This window comes from Peromyscus eremicus, chromosome 1, assembly GCF_949786415.1.
Source record: "Peromyscus eremicus chromosome 1, PerEre_H2_v1, whole genome shotgun sequence".
NCBI classification, from domain to species: Eukaryota; Metazoa; Chordata; class Mammalia; order Rodentia; family Cricetidae; genus Peromyscus; species Peromyscus eremicus.
Genome location: NC_081416.1, coordinates 185463439 through 185478215, shown reverse-complemented (window position 1 = coordinate 185478215; position 14777 = coordinate 185463439). Strand labels below are relative to the sequence as shown.

Genomic DNA, 14777 nt, shown 5'->3' with positions numbered 1-14777 from the left:
GTTAGCTATCCTGTGACTGTCACAGGTGTAGCATAGGCTCCACTATGCAAGCTGTGTGGAACTCACTTGCTGTAAACATGGAGCTACTTTTCCCTCCAAGGATTTTGTGATACAATTCCCAGTATGTACCCATGAACTCTAACTTTATTAGTTCTCCCTGAACCAATGTCACATATCTCAATGTGGAACATCTGCCAAAATCGACTGACATCATTTCTGAAGGAATTAATATAAACAGATTGTTCAGGCAATCCTGCGAACAAATTTTCTCAAAATGACATCCTCCAAAGACCTTTAGTTTTCACAAATATGAGGGATGTCATAAAACTACCTGAGGTCTCCTCATATATATTTATAAACCAAATTTAATCACATGGACATCAGCTGCAGAGCCCCAGGGAAGAGACTGTCATAGATTCCTACAGAGGGGCTGAATCATCTGGAAGAAAGGAATTATGAACACATAAGTAGACACTCCTACAGAAATAAAAGCAGGTTGGAATATACAGGTGCCCATATAATGTGCTGATCTTAACAGCACTTCACAATACACACTGATCAGGCTTCAAGTTGGACAAAGATATTCACTTTGATTTTTCTCTTCTTGCTCCTGAACATTCCACTTCTTGTGTCCAGTATCACCCATCCCAAGTGCTTTTGGAGAATGAAGCAGAATAATGACAAGGATGGAGATTTGTTGAGAGGTTGTATCTTCTTCCTTTTAAGAGTGCAGTGGCCTGTGGAGAAAGATTATTTCAACTACATTCTGAATACAGAGTAGGTTTCTTTCTATTTTCTATGTAAATGTAAACATGAATATTTCATGGTGGGGAGGAAGATGAGAATCAGAGAATGTTTTGAGTCTCTATTCTTTTACTCAATCTGCAAACCAAGAAACAACCGCAGATTCTTTTAGAGACTCAAAGCTCTTTTTCTACTTTTAATTTGTCCAGAGAGTTTTGTTATTCTCCCAATTATCCTCCTACTTAACAGGCTGAAAGCTGAGTGAAGAAAGGGCTCTTTAATTTGTTCCATCACATATAGACCTCCTCTTGACCGTTTCCTCAGCACAGTAGCTGGTCTTACTGAAGGAAACCCCAATCTATTCAATGACTATCATTCTAAATGTGTGTAAGTAAATGACTGTCAAGTAGAGCCTGTGATGACCCTTTGATCACCGTGTCACTCATAATGCATGTGCTAGGACAACTAATATTTGTGGTACCCCAAGCTCCAGAGAATTTTTTTAATAGCTAATTCAGTTACTGTCTCAGATGCTCTGCATGTGGTCACATTGTGCCTTCTAAAGCTGCATCAAGAATGAAAGTAGGAGACCTGCCCACTGTGAACTTCACATGGGTTCCTGTTTCCCCATTCTTCACCCATATCCATGTATAACTACAGGCCTTTAATTTCAAAGTCTAGTTCTTCACTCTCTCTTTAGGGTAAAGAAGGAATGTGTAGACTGAAAACGACATGCTTGCATTCTTTGAAATGTAGGGTCAGTAATAGTGGTGATTACTTACTTTCCTCGTCCCTTTCCTGAGTGACAGCAGTGGCATGTGATCATCAAGCCACACTTGAGAACAGTTACCTACTAGCCCATCTTTGCTATTATTTAAGAAGCACATGTCTCTTCTCCTTATGTCTAAGCTGTTTATTCTCTGACACTTATACCACATTAAACTCATATGTTTCTCTTTCTGTAATTTTACTAGTTATAGCTGGCTGCATATTTTACCAATTTGAGCAATATACACATTTTGATTTTGTGTACTGTTAATAGTTGTTTTCAAATGTAGCACTTTAGTCCAGTCATTTACTCTAACAGTTCAAGTAATTAATGCTTCTTATTCTTTAGTGTGCAGGACTTAGAGTTTGAGATTCATAAGTTACAATATCGAATACCTGTTGAGTGTTACTGACAATATTTTCAATGATATTTTATCCATATGATAATAAAGAATATAAGATGGTTTTTATTTAAAAATGCATAGATGTATATCTGTACTTTTACCTAAAGATACCACAGTGGTACAATTTCTAAGTGGGATACAGATTGTATTTATCTCTGAGTGAATCATTCTGAATAAAAGAGTTTGAAGCTTATTGGTCAGATAATACGAAATGAGTTAGAAGACAAGAGTGTTATTTTTCTTCCATACCCATAAGCACAAAATTATATTGTTCTGTGCTTACTAACATTCTAACTATATTTATTTTCAAAATTTGTTTATATTTCCTGTACATTGCACACTTTATATACTTTTAGTATACAAAAAAAAAAACACTGACACAAATAATTCTCAGTTCACTTTCCAGAAATCCCCAGTTTTCAATACAATGCCAGTGTTGTGCATTTGTAAGTGAAAATGTATGTAAAATGTGCTCTCTATGAGAAAATTTATGTTGGTCAGATGTATCAAGTATGATTACGTTGAACATACTTGTATAAACATAAAATAGGTGAACAATACTGGAGTACATGCTCTTAATATCACCATTTGGGAAATGGAATAAGGGTAACCCTGTGCATTTGATGCCAGGCCAGTCTAAAGCCAATTGTCACTCAAAACCATGGAATCCGTTGCCTCTTTATAGCCTAAATGAGTAGTTGTTGTATCCACACACACATAGATGCATATATTTAACAGACATATTCTGATATTTAAAATTATTATTTTACATAAATAAATAAATCTTTAAAAAAATTTTGTGCCTGCAATAGATAAACAAGAAAAAAAAAGAACAAGATAGGGATAGACATGAGGGAGTATGTTAACTATATTACCAAATAATTATAATGAATTATATGTACTTGAGCCAAATATTGTCCCAGAAGACTACTGCGCATTAAACTGTCATGCTCTGAATGCCGTATCCAATTGAGTTTATTTCATAAATATTACCAGAAAGTTTGCTCATGCACCATATGTATTTTTCACATTGTTCAATAATTTCAAAATTAATTCCTGATCAGGTTTTCCTTTTTGTCAAAGACTGTGCACTTATATTTACCTGATGAGCAAGCATGCAAAACCAGAGATGGACAGCCCTCTCTGTGGAAAATGCAAAGTCTCATCTTATGTATGTTAGATGCACTCTCATCAACTTTTAAAGATTTTTCAAGTTTCCAGCTTCTCTGTCATTGCAATCTCACAACACAATATATTTGTTTCAATCATAGTAGATAGTTGGGAATACCATCCAGTACAGGATAAGCCTCATCCTGACTACAAATGATCATCCTAGATTTCTGTCCAACATAAACAGTGTTCCATTTACAGAACACCAACTGTATACTATCAGTTCGTTCTGGCCTTGGCTAGTTCCGTTGTTGAAGTCAACAGGAACCCTGACCTTTTATAAAATATGACTCTACTATTTCCATACCAACAAGGGGTATAATACTGTGTCACACTTACACAATCCTTTCTATTTTTTTTGAACAAAATCGTGAAACTCCTCCTAATTATGTCTCTAACAAAGACATCAGGTGTAGAGTGGTGCTTACAGAACCTTACTGGGCAGCATCTGTCATCATTGGGACATTCCTAGAAATCTACAAATCTCAGCAGGTGAGTTTTATTTGGAGTGATTTTGCAAGAAACCCTGTATTCACTGGTAGATTTCCCAGATGCTAAGAAGCTTGTGAGGAGGAGACTGGCCTCACAGTCATGTCCAATTGTGTTGTTCAAGGGTACAATTCAGAGACTTGATGGTGCTTCCACCATGGAAAAAGTAAGAAGTAAGGGGATTTTCTAGAATACTCAGCAGAAGTGTGCTTACAAGATTTTAGGAGTGCATGATACTCGTGCTGCTTCCTGTGTCCTAGGTTGTTTAGCTTACCTATGGACCCTTCCATCCTATCCTGAACGATCATGATCACTTTCCCTGTCTGTATCTGATGCCTCCCAAAGACACAGCTCTAGGAGAGGCCATGATCTCTTTGATGCTTCACTTCAACTGGCCCTGAATTGGATTGTCTATATTAGAAAATGATCAGACTACTTTATTTCTTTCACATTTGAGAACAGACATGAAAAAAATATTCTGTTTCACCTTTGTGATCGTGATCCCAGGCAAGAAATATTTTTACATGTCAAGAGCTGATGTGTGTTATAAACAAATCATAACATATCCATAAATGTAGTTGTCATTTATAGTGACACAAACAGTATTCAAACTGTGAGCCTTAGAATGTTGGATCTCTAGGTATACAGAGAATATGGGCTACCACTTCACAGTGGGATGTCACTAAAAGTAAGAGAAGTTTCACACTTGACTCATCTCTTTTGACTCTTGCTTTTGCCCACCACTATGCTGAGATTTCTGGTTTTAAAATTTAGTCAAGACATTGATCCATCTCAAATACTCAGATGATTACCTGGAAAGGCTAGGTGGATTAATTTTAACTGTGAGGTCTTGGAATATAATTGAAAATCTAACCGAAAAGCTTCTCATCCAATGCCTTGTTGGAATGACTAATGGTCAGGACTATTGACTTGGCCTTTAGTTGTGGCAATGACACTGTATACAATGCTGTGTATGCTGTGTCCCTTGCCCTGCATGAGATGCTTCTTTAACAAGAAGATTATCAGCCAATGGACAACAGCAAAAAACCTGTTATTAATTGCATTAAGGTAGTGTTTCCTCTATTGGGTGATATTTGGTCTCATCAATGTCATTGTGCTTAAGAGTTTCTCTGATGCTCAAATCGAGTGTATTAAGAAATATTCACCAAATAGAAAGACTTCTGAACATTTGTCTTTCTGAGGAAATAAATCAAAAGTGTGCTGTAAGTCTCTACTTCAAAGCCAATTAAATGGAAGAAACAATTTAGCAATGAAAATTAGTGATTATGTTACAAAGTCCCAAATAATATCAGCCCATCCTAATACTGAAATTATATCAGTCCTTAGTTATTAATTCTCTCTATGATGAAAACATGAGCCCTTATTTATTAATTCTCAAATATGTTGTAATCGTGTAGGAGATAGTTTTCACAAGTACCCTTCGCTGATTTTACCCCCACTCTAGGCTTTGGGGACCTCACTAAACCTCTGAGAATAATTATGCTAGAAATTGTGCTGTGATTCAGTACAGTGCATACATGCATATTCACATATGTGAATGGATGTGTCTCACTGTGTATGGATGTATGTTTGTGTGTTCCTGTGTATCTGTGTATGTATCTGTATTGCTTTACATATATGTAGGTTTGTGTCTACCTGTGTATCTGTATTTGTCAGTGTATTTGTCTGCATGTGCCTATGTGGGTATTTTGCATGTTTCTGTGTAGTTGTTGCACATACATATGTCTGTGTTGGTGTATATGGGTGTGTATGTGCGTGTCTGTTGCTATGTCTTTGGATGTGGGCATAAATCTGTCTGTGTTAATGACTCTCAGTGTGGTTGTTTGTATCTGTGTATCTCTCCCTGTGTGTATATTTCTGAGAACATGGGTGTTTGTGTGGGCCTGGGTACGTTTTGATTGTTTCTCTTTTCTGTGTCTATTTGGGTGTATATGTCTCTGTCTATATGTGCCAGTGCGTTTTTCTGTGTGTCTTAGTATGTATGGGAATGTGTGTAAATGAGTATATTGCTGTATTATGTATGTATTTTTTTAAGGATATGAGTATCTCTGTGTGTAGCAATGTGTGTGTATATGTGTAGTTGTAATCTCTTGATCTATTTCAACAGTGCTACTGGTCTTACTTAATCTTCAAACTTTATATTGAGTAGATATAGAAAGAATAGACAGCCTTGTCTTCTTCCTAATTTTAGTGGGATTGGCTTGAGTTTCTCTCCATTTAATTAGAAGTTGACTTTAGGATTGTTGTAAATTGCCTGTATTATGTTGAGGTATGTTTCTTGTATTCCTTCTTTCTTCAAGACTTTTATCCTGAAGGGCTGTTGGATTTTGTCAAAGGCTATTTCAGCATCTAATGAGATTATCATGTGGTGTTTTTCTTTCAGATTGTTTATATGGTGGATTACATTGATTGATTTTCATATGTTGAACTATCCCTCAAAATCTGGGATAAAATCTATTTGGTCATGATGGATGTATATATTGATGTGTTTTTTTATTCAGTTTGCACTTATTTGATTGAGTGTTTTACATCCATGTTCATAAGGGGAATTTGTTTGTAATTTTCTCTCATTGTGGAATTATTTGTGGTTTGTGTATCAGATGATTGTGGCTTCATAAACTGAAATAGGTAATCATTCTTCTGTTTGTATTTTGTGGAATAATTTGAAGAGAATTGACGTTAGCTCTTACTGGAATGTCTGGTAGAAGTCTATCCTAAAGACATCTGGCTCTGGGATTTATTTGTTTTGGAGACTGTGAAAGACTGTTGCTATTTCCTTAGGGTTTGTAGGTGCATTTCAATTGTTTGATCTTGATTTAACTTGGTAAGATTTATCTATTTAGAGAATTATGCAATTCTTTTATATTTTCCAATTTTTTAAATACAGGTTTTCAAGTATGACCTAATGATTATTCAGATTTCCTTGATGTCTATTATTATGTCTCCCTTTTAAATTCTGATTTTGTTAATTTGGATATGCTGTCTATCTTTTTGTTAGTTTGATAAGATTTTTTTTATTTTCTCAGAAATCCAATTTTTGTTACATTTACTCTTTTTAATTGTTCTCTTTTTATCTTATTGATTTCAGACCTCAGTTTGATTATAATAGTGTCTATTTCTCTTGGATGGGGCTTAATTCTTTTTGTTCTAGAGCATTCAAGTGTGTCATAAATTTCTAGAATCAGTTCTCTCTAATTTTTTTTTTTGTAAAAAGCTAGAAAAATGAACCTTCTTTTACCAGCACTGCCACTGTGTCCCATAACTTTGGGTGTATGCTGTATTCATATTCATTTCATTCTCAGAAGTAATTAAGTTCTTTGCTCTTGCCTTAGATCCCTTAGTCATTCATTAAAGAGTTCAGTTACAATGACTTGAAAAGCTTTCTGGTTTTTCACTTATTGTTGATGTTCAGTTTTAATCTGCAGTAGTCCGATAGGATTCAGTGTCTTATTTCAGATTTCACGCAACCGTTGAGACTTGTTTTTTGATCAACCATTTCGTCAGTTTTGGAGAAAGTTCAATGAGGTCTAGAAAAGAAGAAATACTTTTTGTGTTTGAGTGCAATGTTCTGTAGATAACTGTTAGGTCCTTTGATTTATTTATTTATTTTAAATTTTATTTTATAATTTAATTTAATTTTACATATCAGCCACAGATTCTGTTGTTCTCCCTGCTCCTGCCCCCACCCCCCGGCGCCTTCCCCCCAGCATACCTCCGATTCCAATCTCCTCCATGGCAAAGACTCCCCTCAGGATTGAGTTCAACTTGGTAGATTCAGTCCAGGCAGGTCCAGTCCCATCCTCCCAGGCTGAGCAAAGTGTCCCTATATAAGGCCCAGGTTCCAAACAGCCAGCACATGCACTGAGGACAGGTCCCGGTTCCACTGCCTGGATGCCTCCCAAACAGTTCAAGCTAATCAACTGTCTCACTTATCCAGAGGGCCTGATCCATTTGGGGGCTCCTCAGCTATTGGTTCATAGTTGATGTGTTTCCATTCGTTTAGCTATTTGTCCCTGTGCTTTTTCCAACCTTGGTCTCAACAATACTCACTCATACAAAAGACCCTCTTTCTCACCAGTTGGACTCCCGTAGCTCCACTTGGGGCTTGGCCGTGAATCTCTGCATCTGGTTCCCCTAGTCATTGGATGAGCTTTCTAGCATGACAATTAGTGTGTTTGGCCATCCTATCACCAGAGTAGGTCAGTTCGGGCTGTCTCTTGACCATTGCCAGTAGAGTATTGTGGAGGTATCTTTGTCACTTTCTGTGGACCTCTCTAGCACTTTGTTTCTTCCTATTCCCATGTGATCTTCATTTATCATGGTCTTTTATTCCTTGTTCTCTGTCTCTGTTCTTGATCCAGCTGGGATCTCCTACTCCCCTAAGCTCTCTTTCCCTCGATCCTTGCCCTTCATTACCCCCACTCACATCCAGGTTGTTCATGTAGATCTCATCCATTTCTCTGTCATTGGGCAATCCCTGTGTCTTTCCTGGGGTCCTGTTTTCTAGGTAGCTTCTCTGGAGTTGTGAGTAGTAGTCTAGTCATCTTTGTTTTACATCTAGTATCCTCCTATGGGTGAGTACATACCATGTTTGTCTTTCTGATTCTTGGTTACCTCACTCAGAATGATTTTTTTTAGATCCATCCATTTGCCTGCAAACCTCATGATGTCATTGTTTTTCTCTGCTGTTTAGTATTCCATTGTGTATATTACCACATTTTATTTATCCATTCTTCAGTTGAAGGGCATCTAGGTTGTTTCCATGTTCTGGTTATTACAAACAGTGCTGATATGAACATAGCTGAGTAAGTGCCCTTGTGGTATGATTAAGCATTCCTTGGGTATATGCCCAAGAGTGGTAAAGCTGGGTCTTGGGGAGATTGATTCCCAATTTTCTAAGAAAGCACCATATTGATTTCCAAAGTGGTTGTACAAACTTGCATTCCCACCAGCAGTGGAGGAGATTTCCCCTAGGTCCAGATCGTCTCCAGCATAAGGTTTCTTCAGTGTTTTTTTTTAAATTTTATATCTGAAAAAGACTACAGACTTAAATATTGAGTAACTCTGGGACACTACAAAAAATGTCTAAAAGCAAAACACAAGGCAAGAGGCCAAGAAAAGTATTTTCAACAAAATCATATAAGACATTTTTAACTTACAATAGGATATGACTATGAAGTAAAGAAGTATACAGAAAACCAATAGATTGAACCAGATTAGAATCTTCCCTAAGCACATGATAATCAGAAAACCAAACATACAAAGCAAAGGAAGCATATTAAATGCAAGAAGGAAAAGATCAAGTGAACTACAAATGCAGTGCTCACTTGTAAAGTGAGACTCTAAAAGTCAGAAAGGCCTAGACTGACTCTAAGAGAACAGAGATGGCAGGTAGGCTACTATATCCACCAAAGGATTCAGTCAATATAAATGGAGAAAATAATGTATTCTGATACTACCAAATATACATAATATTTATCTACAATACCAGGCCTATACAAGTTACTAGAAGGAAACTACCAACCAAAGGAGTTTAACTACATCCATGAAAACACAAGGTATAAATAATCTCAGCAGAGCAAATAAAATATGTGACACACAAACACACCAACAAAATATCAGGAATCAAAAACAATTGGCCATTGATATCTCTCACTATCAATAGTCTCATTCACTAATAAAAAGAAACAGACTAACAGAATGGATGGGAAAACAGGATTCATCCTTTTTTGCATACAAGAAATTCACATCAACATCAAGTATAGGCATTACATCAGGATAAAAGTTTGGATTAAGATATTTCAAGTACATGCACCTAAGAATCAAGGGTGTGTAGACATTTTAATATTTGACGAAAAAGTATTCAATTGAAAATGAGTACAAAGTGTAAGGAAGGCCACTGCACATTCATCAAAAAAATCCACAGAAATAATGTTTCAATTCTTAACATTTAATCCCCCAAGACAAGGTCACCCATGTTTGTAAAAGAAAAACCAATACTGCTTAAATTATATATAGAACACACACATTGATAGTGGGATTATTAATTACCAATTCTCACCAATAGACACATCATCCAGACAAAAATTTAATGGAGAAATACTGGAACTAACAAAGGTTGTAAATAAAATAGTCCTAACTGATATTTACAGAACAGTTCACTGAAACAAAAAAGAATATAATTTCTTCTCTGTGCAAAATGGTACTTTCTCCAAAATGAACTATATTCTCAGAAAAAAAGTCTCAGCAGGTACAGGAAAATTAAAACAATTACCTGCATCATATCAGGACCATCATGAATTAAAGCAAGATATAAACAACAACAAAAACAGAAATCTTACAAATTTATGGAAACTGAACACATTTTAATGAATGAAAAGCAGGTTGGGACAAAAATAAAGAAAAAAATAATGACAACCTAGACTTCAGTGACAATTAAATACACTGTATACCTGAAATAATGGGACTAAAAAAAGTGGTGCTAAGAGGAAAGTTCACAGTACTAAGTGCCTACATATAATTCCTGGAGAGATCTCACATTAACAACTCTACAGCATGCCTGAAGTTTCTTGCAAAAAAAGGAATAATGTCACCCCTTAGGATTAGAAAAATATAGTCAAATTTATGGTTGAAATCAATAAAATAGAAACAAGTGAACTAAGCTAAAGGGCTGATTATTGGGAAACAGCATAATAAACAAATCTTTATCTGTACTAACTAAAAGAAACAGAGGGAATACCCAGATTAAAAACTAAATGAGAAATGAGAGGGGTGCAAACACAGACACCAAGGATAGCCAGAGAATCATAAGAACATACTTTTACAACATATACTCTACCAAATTGGAAAATCTAGAATAAATGGGTAATTTTCTTGATAGGTCTACCTACCAAACTTAACTCAGTATCAGATATGCAACTTAAATAGACCTCTAAATCCTTTGGAAATAGAAGCAGTCATTATAGGGCCCCCAAAAGTTGGGAGAAACCCACACTCATATGGTTTTAGTGCAGAATTTAAATAGACTTTCAAAGGTGAGTTAACACCAAATCTTCTCAACTAATTTTATAATACAGAAACGAAATGAAATTGTCTAATTAATATTATGAAATAGACTTACCCTGATAACCAAACTACAGGTGAGCCCAATAAAGAAAGAATAGCAGAACAATTTCCCAGGTGTACATCAACGCAGAAATATTCAATAAAATACTTTTAAGCCTAGTCCAATATCTCATCAAAATGATCATCCCAGAGATGCAAGAATGGTTCAATATATGGAAATCAATTAAGCTATCAAACATATAAACAAATGAAAAAAAATGGTCATCTCATTAGATGAAAAAATCAAACACTACTTCATAAAAGTTCTGAACAGGGTAGGCATGTAAAGGACTTAATTCAACATGATGAATGCAGTTTATGGTAAGTAAATGACCAAAATTAAAAATTGTCATGCTGACTTCTTCATAACTGTTTACTTCCATTTTTTAATTACGTAAAACAACATGAGTGTGAAAGTACAGTCAAAGGTTTAAACTGCAAAAAGGATAACTATATCTCACTCAGGAGTACAACTTCACAGTGAGAATGAATAGCTAAAACATGATCAAATAAATTAATGAGCATGTAGGAGTTGTGGGAATTCCCATCATTGTTTTTAGTATGAGTAGAAACTAAGGTCCCCATTGTGATAAACACATACATCTAATTCAGTCAGTAAATGCAGCAGTGCCTTAAGGTCCATCCAGAATCCCTATGGGATTTTGTGAAAATAGATAATTCAGAATAGCACATAGACATTTTCTGCTTATGTTTATTTCAACATCATTCAGAATTTCCAATATATGGAATCAACCTTGATGCCCCTCAACAGAAGAGGAAATAAAGGAATGACTTCCTATAAAATTTTTGTTTTTATTTCGTATAAACAAAGACTCATTATTGCTATTTACAATGCATTTTTCAAACTTTGAAAGTTTCATTTCACTAATTACCACAGTTAAATATACACACAGTGATTTCTTTTTTCCTTTTCAATAGAGGGTTTCTTTGTGTAACACTCCTGGGTGTCCTCCAATTCCCTCTGTAGAGCAGGCTGGCCTAGAGCTCACAGAGATCCACTTGCTTCTGCCTCCAGAGTGCTGGGATTAAAAACATGTGCCAGTACCATCTGGCCAAGTGATTTTTAACTGTACCATATACATTGGTTTTAGAAAAGTTTAAATACATAGCTTGTATGCAATTTAGAAATGATTGAAACCAGTGATGAAATTAAACAAATATGATAACTGGGTACAGAATGCTCTTAGGCATATTCAAATTCAGATGAAAGTTTCACATGATTTATATACAAATAATCAAGTCAAACACAAACAGTAAGAGTAAATGATGTCATTAGCAGGAATTGGGGATGGAGTAGAATGTCATGTTAAGTAAAGAGACAGACTTTGGAAATTCAGATTTTTCACAGACTCTAGATTTCATAGCATGTCACTGTGTGTATGTATGTGTGTGTGTGTGTGTGTGTGTGTGTGTGTGTGTGTGTGTTTGTGTGTGTCTGAGAGTGCATGGATATATATATATATATATATGTATATATATATATATATATATATATATATATACCTTTTTACATGAAGAAAGTAGGAGAGGCTTTATTTGAGAACAATAGGCCTGAAGGAATTGGGACTGGCATACTATGTGAAGGCAGCAGGAAGAAAACATCACACAGGTCTCATAAATTAAACAAGCACACAAACATCGTAAAGTGATAATGAAGGTGTTTGAACTAAGAAATTAAATCAGTAGTTATATGAGTATAATGAGTAGGTGACAGAGGGTAAAATACCAACAACAAACACGTGTTAATTCCCATAATAATACCACTTATACTGTGTGTTAATTAAAAATAATTATTATACAAAAAAATCATCTGGATACCATCTTGAGTCTGGTCCACTGGAATTTTCATTTTCACTGTGTGAGAAACGTGAATTTTTTTCTATCTTCATATGACAGAATCTTCCTTTCACATTCCTCTATATCCACATCTTAAGCATTATCTCATCACAGGACCAGAGGTCATGTACATTTTAAATGTTTCTTTTTAAATGTACAGTAAAATCTAAGGGAGAACAGTAGTCCTGTGTGCCCCACCTCAAATACTAAACAAGACATATCACATCCACAGAAAAGCTTTGTCCATATATACCTACTTTCTCAGAAGTCCATATGCACTGAAAGAGGCTCATCAGAACATTCTCACACTGGCCTATCATGACGCAAGGCAAAGAGTTGCCAAATATATTCCTACTTTCTCTGCATTACAAATTCACTAAAAGAGGCTCGTCATTCCATACTCATTGGAACACTCTCACACTGGCATTACATGTTCTAGAATACAAACTAAATAGATGACTAGGAAAATGGTATAAGAAGGCCATATCACAGTTTCTAATTGCTTCTAAGATATTTAAAAAAGTCTTCTTTCCAGCCACTATTGGATTGTAAAATGGGCAAGAAAATGCAGGAAATGTAGATAAACCAAAAGAAATGCATCATCACAATGTATTGATCTATGTGAAATGAGGATCATGGAGGAATATCATGTTTTAGAAATCAAATATTCAGCTTGTCTTTTAATTAATAATGATTGGTTGGGAGGAGAAGTGATATATCATACATAGTATATGAAATGAAGAACAGTGGTCTAGTATTCTCTCTGGATCTTGTTGAATATTTAAAAATCAACATTTAGCATGTAAATAATCTGCGGTTCTATTAGGAGCTGGATAGTTTTGGAAAAGCAGAATTCAGGACATTTCTGTATGTGCACTGATTACTGGATCTCAAGACAATGGAAGCACAGGATTTGGTAAATATTCTGTACCTGTCATTGTTGTAGCATGAATAGAAATGTTGTAGATGAGTGGAAATAAATCTACCTGAACTCTCCTCCTATATATGTATCAAGCAAATTTCATCACATGGACTGCAGATATCAGATGCAGAGCCACAGAGTAGAAAGTGTCAGAGATTTCACAAGGAGTGAAGAAACACCATCAAAGACAAAAAGAATCATGAATGCACAAGTATCTCTTCTTTGTCCACAGAAATAAAAGCAGATGGGGATGCATGGCTGTTGATATATGTGCTTATCTGCATGGCTGGTCACAATGGATACTGCTCAGCCATACAGCTGGACAAATATGTTCACTTTGGCTTTCCTCTTCTTGTTTGTGAGCATTCCACTTCTTGTGTCCAGTTTCATTCATCGTGGATGCTCCTGGAGAAGAAAGCAGAAGGAAGACAAGGATGTAGACTTGGTGACAGGTTGTGTCTTCTCCCTTGCAGCAATGCAGTGGCCATTGAAAAAAGATTATTTCAAAAACGTTTTGAATATACATAAGTTCCTTTATATATTCTATGAAATATCATCATGATTATTTCATGAGGGCTAGAGGAAGAGGATCAGCACAAAGCTTTGAATCTTCTCTCCCATTTTCCCAACCCACCACATCAACAAACACCCAAAATTATTTTACGGACTCAATGCTACTTTTCTAATTTTAATTTGTCCAGAGAGTGTTGTGTTTTTCTCTAGTTACAACTTTAACTTACAAGGCTGGAGCTGAGTTAAGAAAGGACTCTACCTTGTTCCATCACATATAGCTCTCCTCTTCACAGTTTCTATAGCACAGGAGCAGGTGATGACTAGTCAAATGAAACCACATTCTATATCAATTAGAATCATTCTAAGTGGGTATAAGTAATAGCCATAGAGTAGAGTCAGCTGATGGTCCTTTCATTAGTGTATAGGTCTTAATGCATATGCTAGGGCAACTAATATTTGTGGCATACCTAGTCTCAGAAAGTTTTCACGTAGATATGCAGTTACTATTTTAGATGCTCTTCATGTGATCATACTATGCCTTCCAAAGATGCTTCAAAAGTGGAAGTAGGAGACTTGACCCTTGTGAACATCTTAAGTCTTCCTGTTTCTCCACACTTCACTTACATATATTTATAATCACTGGCCTTTAATTTCAAAGTCCAGTTCTTTATTCTCTATTTAGTAAAGGAAGAATGTGTGGACTGTATATGATAGGTTTGCATTCTTTGAAATGTGAGGTTTCCTTGTTTATTTGCATTTGTACAAAATGTACTAGCTCCATATAT

General features: G+C 35.6%; 1 pseudogene; it reads left to right on the top strand.

The window, feature by feature from the left end:
* The first annotated feature begins 586 nt into the window (after window positions 1–586).
* LOC131902656 (vomeronasal type-2 receptor 116-like) overlaps window positions 587–14777 on the top strand; it is a 30146-nt pseudogene continuing 15955 nt past the window's right edge.